Below are 12,382 nucleotides of genomic sequence, written 5' to 3'. Positions count from 1 at the left end.
AAGAAGGAAAAAAACTGCACCAATCTTTTAGTCGATATAGAATAAAGGGGAGAGTTTCATACATCCTGAAGCTTAAAATTAATGAACATAATCATCTGCTAGAGGAAAATTCAGAAAATGTGAGACCAAACGAGCAAAAGTTGTGACCAAACAAGCTTATACCATCTCTTGCTTTCTAGTTACTATCAGACCACAATTATACATTTACTCATAATTATGTGGTTCACATGTCAGTGAGCCTATTGTGCCTTCATAGGAGACCATTTCCATATAACCAGTCTAGCCGCCAACAAAATGACAAAATATTACTTTCTGCTTTAGTAGACGCATAATACATAATAAGAAGGGCAATCCCTGGAGAGACCTGAACCTAGGATATAATATATGTATGAAAAGAGACATTTAAACCCGGGGGATTTATCCAAATATAATCTTCATAGTAATGCAAAGTAGCATCTAGAGTGTAAAGGATAGCAAATGGGAAAAATATTTGGAGTCTGTCGTGGGTCTGACGTGTTTGAGCCTAGGTCGCTGATTCTAATTGAAGCCCATATATAACCAGCCACTTGTAAGTAAATATTTTTAAGATTCATCATAGCCATATAATAGTTCTACATGTAATTAATGGTATCAAAGACAAATTCCTATTTCTTTCTTGTACCACTTACAAATTACCGTACGTTGCCTGCCTGCTTTAATACATGTTTATTCAATTCAAATCTCTACCCTTGTACTGAAAAGTGAATCTACATTTGTCATGAATAGTCACCCTACCCAGTGAAGTAAATCTAAACCATTCCTCCCCTGACTTTGCGGTGCCCCCCATCCCATGCCACTTATGAGACCATTTTCAAAGATGGCAGAATGGAAAGTCAATCTGAGTAGGAAGCGTGAGTCAAATTGAGGGCACCACTTGATTGGCTATATATCAGTAATGTGTAGTTATTTTTTAGTCCCAGGGTAGAGTCTCTTTTAGTGGCTAGAGGCCCATACCATTTGAATCTAAACCACCCCAAAACCTGTGCTGTTGCTCTGCTAGCAGTGCTGTAAAAATACATCAGGAACATACAGTATCTCTAATCTAATGCTAGGAGCGTTACTCTGTCCAAAGCCTTTATAGACTGCGTAAGTCTGGACCCCACAGAGTTACGCATCCGGGGATGAGGATTGTGGCCCAGGAGATCGCTGTAGAGATCGCGGTATGCATAAGCACTGAACGCATACCGTGATCTCCAGCACCGTGTCCCGGCTCCGCGGACAGAGCACCCTGCGAGAAACGATGCGGCCCAGGAGGAGGGAAGTGTGTGGGTGGAGTGTGGGCGGTGACTGTGTGCATGTCTGTGTATGCGGCTGGGGTCTGCGTGTCTGTGTGTGTGGAGTCGGCGGGGCTGTGTGCGGAGTCGGTGGGGCTGTGTGCGGGGTTGGCAAGGATCTGCGGGACTGTGTTCGGGGGTCTGCGGGGCTGTCTGGGGATCTGCGGGCTGTCCGGGGTCTGCCATGGCTGTGGGGGAGGTCTATGGGGCTGTCTGGGGGTCTGCGGATGGCCTGTGGGGCTGTCCGGGGGTCTGCAGGGCTGTGCGGGGATCTGTGGGGCTGTCCGGGGGTATGCAGGCTGTCCGGGGGTCTGCTGGGGCTGTGCCAGTGTGTGTATGTGTATGTGTGCAGGCATCGTCCGATGGGACAACAAGTCCCATCCGGCTATGCCTGCCACAGTGACAGTGATTGACACATTAGCTAATGATGGGATAGTAGTAGTCCCATCATCCGTCTAATGTGTTGAATGTAAAAAAAAACACATACAGTACATATATAGTTCATACTCACCATCTACAGCTAATCCCTGAAGCTCTCGCTCACCAGAAAAAAAAAAAAACATAATAAACCAAAAATATAATCACTTTGTCCGCCATAATCCAATTAATACGATTATCCCACGACGATCTCCAATGGAGAGCTGTTACATCAGCTGCTGCGACCGCTCTCCAGGGACTCCAGGATACAAGACACAACTGGCCTCCTCTTTGGACCACTTCTTCAGCTACGCCAAACGGGTTTTTCTTCAGGTCCTTGAACAATTATAAACTTTTTATTGGAAACAAAACAACAGACAGTATCTTAATTGTTTTCAGGTAAAACCAGTAGAAAGCAACTAAATAGGTGCCAACTATGTACATTGGAAAGTTTGTGGACCATTCACTGTCCATGGCCTCAGTGTCTTTGAACAAATGAACTGTTAACGGAAACCTGGCCAGGTTGGTCGAACTTTTAAACTCTTAACTATTCACAGTCATATCATCTTTCTTGTCTACTTCTGCTGTTTCCATGGGCATACTTGGACATTACAGTCTCCTAGCCGGGAGTTCATTCGTATGCCAGGTACAACATACGGTTGATCAGTACCCACAATGGGAGTCCGAGTGCTCCTTAAATGCAGTTCCACTGTAGCTTGTGTAGCCTTGGAACACATTTTGGTTACTTCCTTTGCGGTCTCAGATGTAGGGGTTACCCTTCCAGGTAATGAAGCTGATGGCTTAGGTATGGTTACTGACTGTGGCTCTGGGTCACTTGCGGGTGACCTGGGTACTGTTCCTTTTGGGGCATATTTGTGCACATGCAGCGCATACCACCCTTTTTCTCCCAGTGTCTATTGTAGGTGACGTGGTCTCATGGGTAGATGGCCTTGTCTGGGTGTCCCTCTAATAGGTGTGGTTCTACATCACGCCTGGTGACAAATATTTCCAGATGCATGCCAGGTTCTTTAATAAATCCTCAGCCCCTGTCCTCATGGTTTATCTTCCTGGCCTGAGCCTTAGCATGCAAATTTCTTTCCTCTACAGCCCTGAGTCGGAGGTCCCACTCCCTATCCTCCTGCTCCTGTTTGAGCACCTGCTGCTGGCAGTACTCCTTCTGGCTGATGACCTCCAGACATTTTCCCTCACCCTGGGCCTCCCCGTGGAACCCCATTGGGTTGGTGCCAGAGTGCTCCCACTGGAAGGTCACCCATTCTCCGGGTGCTTCCTGGGTCCCCCTCGTCGGTTGCAGCGGGGCTGCGGAGGTATGTGTTTTCCCCACAGGGCCCCTCCCAATCAATCAATCTGCACACCCAGCCGGGTGGTAGGGGTGGCAGGGCCAGTAGATGCTCCATCAGGGTGTCCTTGGCTACCGGGGCAGGGTCGATCTTCTTACCTGCCACTGCGGTGTCTCCGGGGGCCGGACTCCTCCGCTACAGGCTGGGATCCCAGAAGCTGGCTCCGTTGCTGCTTCCACGCTTTTGTGGCCACGCGGAACCAGGACTGCTGGAGCTGACAGCACAGCTCTTCCACTTCGCCTCCAAGAACCTCCGGGTTCATCGCTGATGGCAGGTCTTCCTCTTTCTCCCGTTGGCTGGGGAAGCTTTCTGCTTTCTCCCCCTCCTCCGGGTGACCTCCGCTCCCCATCTTGCCGGCTGGGTTCTGAGGAGCCACGTCTTCCTGCTGTTCCTTCCATGCCTCCTTCTGTGGGCAGTTATTTCTCTTCCCATTACCACCATCCCAGACTAGGAGGCGGACTTCTGCTGACAGACAGATCTCTCGGACATAGTAATATCGATGAGGGGCAGCCATAACTTTCACGCTGTTCCTCCAGGCTCCGCCCACGACAACACACCCTTCTCCTCCTGCACGCCACATGGTGCTGTAATTGCGGCAGTTTTGGTGGCAATTTACAGTTCATAGTCTCTCAGCAAAACACAGTCTCTTAGGCACACATGATTCACTTCAATGGGTCGGTCCATCCTGTTCGTGATGCCAAAATGGAACGCCCACCAGGGCCGTGGGGTACTCGGTACCGAGTCCGGTACTTAAAGGGATGTGTCACGGCGATGGTGATTCAGTCCGTGGCCCTGGGTGCCCATGTTAGGGGAAATGTCTTTATAGGGGTTTTGAGAAATAAAGTTTGTGTTTGTGATGCCACCTGTGGTATTCGATCAGAGTTGACCAACGCTGCTTAAAGGGGTCTTCTGGGGTGATGTTGTGGCCGCAGGGATGGTATGGCTTCCCACAGGTGAAGCTGGGTCCCCAGGGCTTCCAGTGTGTAGATGGAGATGGTGGGTAGTGTAGAAAGAAGCGGATGACTCAGGTTTGCAGTCTCTTTACCTGGTTTACTGAAGTCTTCAGGCAGCCACAGTCCAGGGCACCAGATCACAGGTACAGGCAGGGTCCGGCCGGCTTGGAAGCAAGTTCAGAGTCCTTTTTACCAGGTAGAGTTAGAAGCCTTCCTACTAGCACGGTGGTGTAGTCCCTTGCTGCCTGTGGCTTCTGTAAAGGTCTTCACTGTTCTCTCTGTCCTCCTTAAAGGATAGGACACTAACCCGTATGACAGGTGGCTCGAGCCTTTTTACAAGGTCTCTATCATGACCTGAGCTCTATGTGCCACTGTGTCTCCAGGTGTTTGGACAGGCAGGTGACGTGTAGTTCAGCTGTCCTGCCGGTTTCTGCTGTGAGTATTGAGTCCCTCACAACCTCGGTGTTCCGGCTACTGGTGTCTGCACTCTGCAGGAAGGTAGCTCAGTCGCAGCTATTCTCCCCAGGTCTCACTCTCCTGTGCTTTGCTCTCCTACTCGCTCTCTACAATCTTTTCTTCTTTCCGTGTTATCTCTGTCCAGGAGCTGCAGCACCCTCTTGGCTGCATGGCGCCTTCAGTCCTTTCGACTCTCTCTCTTCTCCGTCTCTCTGACAGACTGACTGACTTTCCCTCCAGACCAGAATATATATAAGGGAGCCACCCACAAGCTTGATCAGAGCTCCCCCTTCTGGCCTGGATTATGAATGTGTTGTACGTTTGTGTGTACCTGATGAAAGAGATCTTCCCTCGCTTCCAAGCGTGACATCACTCTCCCTGGGAGGAAAGCATTGCCACTGTGAGAACCATGAACCAGGGGAGTCACATGCACATACCCTACAAGTTCCTGTTCGTGCGGGTACCCTTGGAGTGGCTACTGTCTGCCTACAGGAACAAGTTCAGGGAGATCAAGGAGTACCGGCAGCAGTACGGCCTGGAGATCGTGTGCCAGTAACGCCAGCAGCCACCCACCGCCGCATCCAAGGGGGACGACATCACCTTCTCTGAATTCCTGCGGTACCTGCTGGATGAGGAGAAGATGATCGAGCAGTGGATGCCCATCTACTAGCTGTGCCAGCCCTGCGCCGTGCCCTACGACTTCATCGGCACCTAAGAGCGGCTGCGGGAGGACGCTAACTGGGTGCTGGACACAATCGGCGCACATGACAAGATGGAGGCGCACAAAACAGGATGAGGGCACTGAATGGGGGCTGCACATGACAGGAATGGGGCGCAGGATGTGGGCTGCACATGACAGGAAGGGGACTCAAGATGGTAGCAGCACATAACAAGATTAGGGCGCAGGATGGAAGCAGCACCTACCAGGATGGAGACCATATACCAATATAAATGCTCGCCACCCGGGCGCAGATCGGGTTCAATAGCTAGTTTTACTATATATATATGCATATTGTGGTAGTTCAGCTCACTCAGTGGTACATGGAGGTAGAAAACAGGAACACTGTCTCTTTAAATCTCCCATTGGTTTATTAGACAGATGGCATAAACCAACATGAAGGGAAAAATAAATACAGCCCTTTGGGGCAAAACAGGAAAACAAAACGCTGCAACACAGTTGTTAGGTGTCGAGTTCCCACCTCTGTACAGGGGGAATCTCGAACCACCTCCGCTGCAGTCTCCCATTCTTCTCCAGCCGCAGTGGAGTCTGTTTAGAGGAGACATCAGTCCCAGCGTTTAGCTCAGGCTGATACTGTATGAATGGTTACTACTTCCCTTCCAGGCTCTGTCCTTGTAGCCAGTAATGTTCAGCAGCGAGCAGGTCTTTCTGGGACCAAGTCCTGCTTTTCACATACTGAGCATGCCCACGGGATGACCTCCCATTGGAGGTTGGGGGTCACATGCTCAGGTCCTGTTGCAGCTCATATTGGTCCATCTGGAAGGTCTTGTAGCACTGCCGCTATAAAAGGTTCGCATGGCCCCTCGGCCATGCGCTAGTGTACACTTGTGAACGTGTGTGTGTTGATGAGAGAAAGTCACTCTTTAATTAACCTCTCCCTTGTGTTTGACTGCTCGCGAAAGGTGGATGATTGCTATTTAGCGCCCGACTTGTTATCAGCACTAGAACACACAAAACCGCGTCTATTTGCTGTGACCGCCAGTGCAGCGCCGTGCGCTATCACAGTGCTTTCCTAACCCAAGTCTGGCTGGTTAGTGGCATCCGCCAGTGTGGCACCGCAGGCATTCTCGTGCATCTTAATTATTATGTCTGTTACTCTGACACCCCAGTTGCGGTGTCGAGCGCAAGAGGTCCAATTGTACTCTATCCCGAGTCTTGGGGTAGAGTTCTGTGACTTCTTGCTTGCACTCTTTGTGCGGTACCGCGGCCCTGTGACGCAACAGGGTTCGCTTTCTTCATACTGGGTAAAGTTAGCCCGTGTGCGAATCCATATTATACCACCATATAGTCCGTCATTACTTAGCAGCAGGTTCCATCTTTGCACGGTGGATCCTGGGCTGCGAACGCACCTTACACTATCTTTCTAATTATTTGGTGTGTTCCGCTAGCCCTAACATTACACTAGCGCCAGGGTCTGGCTAGTAATGATGGTCAAACAGCAATTTTTGCGGTACATCCAGCAGCTGGAGGGTAGGTTGGCGGCTCTCGAGTGCACAACCTCAGCTGTGGATGTTACCGCAGTAGCTGTTCAGGCTGCTAGCGTGGCTGGAGCAAGCTTGTCCACTGCCACCCCTGTTCCGACCCTATCTCACCTTCCGCTGCCAGAAAAATTTTCTGGTGATAGTAAATCTTGTAGGGGTTTCGTGAGCCAGTGCTCTATACATCTCGAGCTTCTGGCCGCATGTTTCCCCACAGAGCGGGCTAAGGTGAGATTTATTGTGTCTCTCATGTCGGACAGGGCGTTGGAGTGGGCTACGCCGCTGTGGGAGTGTGGTGATCATGTGGTGCAGAGTGCTCCGTTGTTCCAGAGCACTCTGAAACAGGTTTTTTTAGGACCTCATGTCACCAATGATATGGCGCTCCAACTGTTGGCATTGACTCAGGGCTCGTCCTAGGTCAGCCATTTTGCCATCCACTTTCGCACCCTAGCATCTGAGCTTGAGTGGTCGGATAAAGTTCTTATTCCGATATTTTGGAGGGGGCTGGCTGACCACGTAAAGGATGCTCTGGCCACTAGGGAGATTCCTGCCACCCTGGAGGAGTTAATAGCTGTGTCCACTCGTATTGACCTCCATTTTCACGAGCGGAGGTTAGAGCGAGCCCAGTGTAGGCAGAGGTTTCGGCTGGCTTCCACCTTAGACAAACCTTTGTTATCTCCAGTCCAGGCCCCTGAGTCACATGAGGCCATGGTAGTGTCACGAGCGGGATCTAAGTCCCGGACCGCTCCTTTACTCCAGGTTTGTCATGTTTGCCAGCAGTCAGGACATCTTGCCACCAGATGTCCCCAGCGGTCGAGGAAACATCAGCTTCTAGTGGTAGTAGGTGGAGGTACACCAGACATGGCGACGTTTGCCTCCAAATTTTCCTTTAAGGGGACAATTACTATAGGCTCATTTACCCACTTGGTAGAGCCCTACATGGATTCTGGGGCGGAGGGCAATTTTATGTCTTCTGCCTTCACCCAACGTCATGCAATTCCCCTGGTAATGTTAGCTCAACCAGTAACCGTACGAGTGGTAAATGGGTCGACACTGCCCTCACAGATAACACACCAGACCATCCCTTTTTCTCTGTCCATTTCGCCATCTCATCAGGAAATTATATCTCTGCTCGTCATTCCTGAGAGAATTTATGAGGTCCTGTTAGGGATACCTCGGCTACGGTACCACTCTCCTCATACTGAATGGTCCACAGGCAGAATTTTCAGACGGGATGAATCTTGTGGGGGTAGATGTCAGAGGGAATGTGTTCAGGTTGCTACTACTGAGGTACCCGCAGATCTATTCTCTCTCCCCAAGCAATATTGGCCCTATGCGGACGTGTTCTCCAAAAGAGCTGCGGAGACCCTTCCGCCTCACCACCCCTATGACTGTCCTATTGACTACTTGCCTGGTGCTGTGCCTCCCTGGGGTCGAGTCTCTCGGTTATCTCTCCCGGAGACGGAGGCAATGTCACAGTACATGCAGGAAAATCTGGCAAGAGGATTCATTAGGAAGTCAGTGTCACCTGCAGGGGCTGGGTTCTTCGTGCAGAAGAACAACGGGGAACTACGTCAATGCATAGATTACAGGGGTCTTAACGCCATCACCATTAAGAATAAGTATCCTCTGCCCCTGATATCTGAGCTATTTGATATGCTTTGGGGAGCAAAGGTATTTACAAAATTAGATCTGCGGGGTGCTTACAACCTGATTTGCATCCGTAAGGGGGACGAATGGAAGACAGCTTTTAACACTAGGGATGGGCACTGAATATCTGGTGATGCCCTTCGGGCTTTGTAATGCCCCAGCCGTTTTCCAAGATTTTGTGAACGACATCTTCGGGGATATGCTCTACACCTCGGTTGTAGTCTATCTGGATGATATTCTCATCTACTCTCCAGATATTGACTCCCACTGGAGAGATGTGTGTAGAGTCTTCGACCTCTTATGGGCAAATTCCCTCTATGCAAAGTTGGAGAAATGTGTGTTTGAGCAGGAGTCCTTACCTTTCCTGGGCTATATCATCTCCGCCCAGGGATTGGCTATGGATCCTGCCAAACTACAGGCTGTGATGGACTGGCAGGAACCCCATTCTCTTAAAGCGGTGCAGCGCTTTATGGGGTTCAATAATTACTATCGCCAGTTCATTCCACACTTCTCAACTTTGTATAAGCCAAAAATGATACACAATACACAGTGTGTCATAAACAAAACACCTGTGCCTATATGGGGGATTACTAACAAAAAAATCCCCATGCAATTACAGTAGATAAACCCTATATAGACATATTGCACCAAAAAGGGATCATTCCAAAAAATCTTTATTAGAGAAACCACCTTTCAGAGTATCCCATCTAGCATTGTTGTTATTTTTAATTATGTGGTTTCTCTAATAAAGACTTCTCAACTTTGGTAGCTCCCTTGGTTGCCCTCACCAAGAAGGGAGCAAATCCCAAATTGTGGTCTCAGGAGGTTTCCAAGGCCTTTCACTCAATTAAGTCACACTTCGCTAGCGCTCCCATCCTACATCGCCCAATGTAGATAATCCATTTATAGTGGAGGTGGATGCCTCATCCATTGGTGCTGGAGCAGTCCTTTTCCAAAAGGATGCTCAAGGTCGGAAGCATCCTTGCTTCTTCTTTTCCAAAACCTTCTCACCAGCGGAGAGGAATTATTCCATTGGGGACAGGGAGTTGCTAGCCATGAAGTTGGCCTTCTCAGAGTGGAGACATCTCTTGGAGGGGGCTCGTTTTCCCTTCCAAGTCTTCACAGACCACAAGAATTTGGTGTACTTGCAGATAGCCCAGCGGTTAAATTCTCGCCAGGCCAGATGGTCCTTGTTCTTCTCCCGGTTTCATTTCACCCTCCATTTTCTTTCCGGGGAACATTCATGCTGACTCTCTCTCGCTCCGTTGTATCATCTGAGGAGGAAAAGGAGCCTTGGCTTATGTCCCCACCGAGCGCCTGAAAACTGTGGCCCCGGTTTCGCTGGAGTCTGTGCCTCCGGGCAAGACTTGTGTACCATCCAGTCTGCATCCGGAGGTTCTCCCTTGGGCTCACTCGTCCAGGGTGGGTGGACATTTTGGGTCCAAAAGGACATCTGAGCTACTGGCGAGGACATACTGGTGGCCGCATACGGCTCGTGACATCACAGACTATGTTCGGGCGTGTGTCTCTTGAGCCAAGAACAAGTCCCCTCGACAATGGCCAGCTAGTTTGCCGGTAGCAGACAGGCCCTGGGAGATGGTCAGGATGGATTTTGTGGTGGGCTTACCCAAGTCTCGTAGCTGCATCATTATTTGGGTGATCACTGACCATTTTTCCAAAATGGTGCACTTGGTACCTCTTCCACAGCTACCTTCTGCACGGGCTCTGGCAGCATTGTTTATTAAACATATCTTTCGCCTACATGGTATGCCGAACAAAATGGTCAGTGACCGGGGTCCCTAGTTTGCGTCTCGGTTCTGGAGATAGCTTTGTCGTCTACTCAGCATTGAGTTGAATCTCTCTTCAGCATATCATCCCGAGACGAATGGCTTGGTAGAGAGAGCCAACCAGACCCTGGTCACATATTTGCGACATTTTGTTTCAGCCAGGCATGATGACTGGGCATCCTTGCTACCGTGGGCGGAATTTGCACTAAACAACGCTGTAGCTGACTCCACTGGTCAGACCCCATTCCTCCTTAATTACGGCCAGCATCTGCGGGTTCCTGTGCCTATGCCCATGTTTTCCGCCGACTCCAGGGTGGCAGACTGGGCTGTGGAGGCACGGGACATTTGGTACCACACTCAGGATGCCATCTGGGCCTCCAAGGAGAGAATGAGGTCCTCCGCTGATGCACAACAGTGCCCCGCTCCGACCTTTGCTCCTGGTGACTTGGTGTGGCTCTCCGCCCGTAACATCAGGCTGTGAGTTGAGTCCACTAAGTTTGCACCTCGCTACTTGGGTCCCTTGAAGGTCCTCGAACAGGTTAACCCTATGGTCTACCGTCTGGCCCTTCCTCCACGCCTAGGTATCACCGACACCTTTCATGTGTCCCTCTTGAAGCCCGTATACTTGTCTCGGTTTTCTGAGTCATCTGCCGGGACATCGGGTTCGTCTACGGATGATTACAAGGTGAACACTATCTTGGGGTGTAAGGTGGTACATGGTAAAAAATTTTATTTGGTGGATTGAAGGGTTATGGCCCAGAGGGCAGGTCCTGGGAGCCTGCTGAGCACATTCGAGCTCCACAGCTCATTGCTGCCTTCGAGTGTAGTGAGGTCCAAGGAGGTGGGTACCCTTGGATTGGGGGTAATGTTAGGTGTCGAGTTCCCACCTCTGCACAGGGGGAATCTCAAACCATCTCTGCTGCGGTCTCCCATTCTTCTCCAGCCACAGTGGAGTCTGCTCAGCGGAGACGTCGGTCCCAGCGTCTAGCTCAGGCTGATACTGGACGACTGGTTACTACCGCCCTTCCAGGCTCTGTCCTTGTAGCCAGGAATGTTCATCAGCGAGCAGGTCTTTCTGGGACTAAGTAATATATATATATATATATATATATATATATATATATATATATATATATATATATATATATATATATATATATATATATATATATATATATATATATATATATTACGTGAACATCACCAAAAAAACCCAAAACAAAACATTTATTTATCTCACAACGCTGACGACGCGGGGGAGGGCTCCCAGAAGAAGACATTCTGTGGCTGGCTGCTGGCCTGTTAGGCTATGGCTGGCTGCTTGCCTGGTAGGCTGTGGCTGGCTGCGTCTGGCTGATGGCCTGGTAGGCTGTGGCTAGCTGGGGCTGGCTGATGGCCTGGTAGGCTGTGGCTGGCTGCTGGCCTGGTAGGCTGTGGCTGGCTGCGACTGGCTGCTGGCCTGGTAGGCTGTGGCAGGCTGTGCCTGGCTGGCCTGGGGCAGGATTCAGCTCTGACAGCAAGTCTGTGTCTTGCTTGCTGACTGGCTGGTAAATGGATGAGTGAAGCCCTACCTGGCAGGCTTTATATCAGTTTCCTAATTGGGGGCTGGCCAATTGTATCTGAGCATGCGCAGTTTAAAAAGACGGAATCCGGCGCCCATAGGCTTGCATTCTGGCAAACGCTGGCAGCGCTGTCCGTTTTTTTGCCACAGACAAAAAACTTTGTCCGTTCTTTCCGGCAGCCGGATAAACAATTTTCGACAGATCCGGCAAATGACGGATGAAACGTGAGGACATCCATCGCTAATCCAAGTCTATGAGAAAAAAAAAAGAATCATTCGCCGAATCCGTTTTTTTCAAAATGCACCAGACTGAGACTGACGGTAAAAATCTGATGTGTGAAAGCACTATATAGTATCAGAACTATTACATTGGCCCCGCGTGACACTGCTTTGTTTTTTACCAAATGGTATACATAGAAAGTCATTTCAGGTACTTTTTTGACACTTCACTATTATGGCAGTCAGTTACTGTGTAGCCCTATTATATTACTAGCATTGTACAGGTATAATTCAATTTCTATGTACCCCCCAAACAGCCCCAAGCAAGTGAAGTGGGTACTTTTATAAATGTAAATTTGTTTGCATTGCACAAGAACTGTGGAGTAATTGTATAACCTGAAACACCCCCAATGTCTGTATTGGGAATTAAATGGTTCATTGGTTTAAAGCT

The 12,382-nt window shown here is 49.7% G+C and overlaps 1 protein-coding gene across 1 annotated transcript in view; it reads left to right on the top strand.

Annotated features, from left to right (window-relative positions):
- MED12L (mediator complex subunit 12L) overlaps nt 1–12,382 on the top strand; it is a 995,158-nt gene that overhangs the window by 195,861 nt on the left and 786,915 nt on the right. The window lies entirely within an intron of this gene.

Source organism: Ranitomeya variabilis, chromosome 2 (assembly GCF_051348905.1).
Source record: "Ranitomeya variabilis isolate aRanVar5 chromosome 2, aRanVar5.hap1, whole genome shotgun sequence".
In the NCBI taxonomy this organism is placed as follows: Eukaryota; Metazoa; Chordata; class Amphibia; order Anura; family Dendrobatidae; genus Ranitomeya; species Ranitomeya variabilis.
Note: the sequence above shows the minus strand (reverse complement) of the source record. Positions and strands in the feature narration are given on the sequence as shown.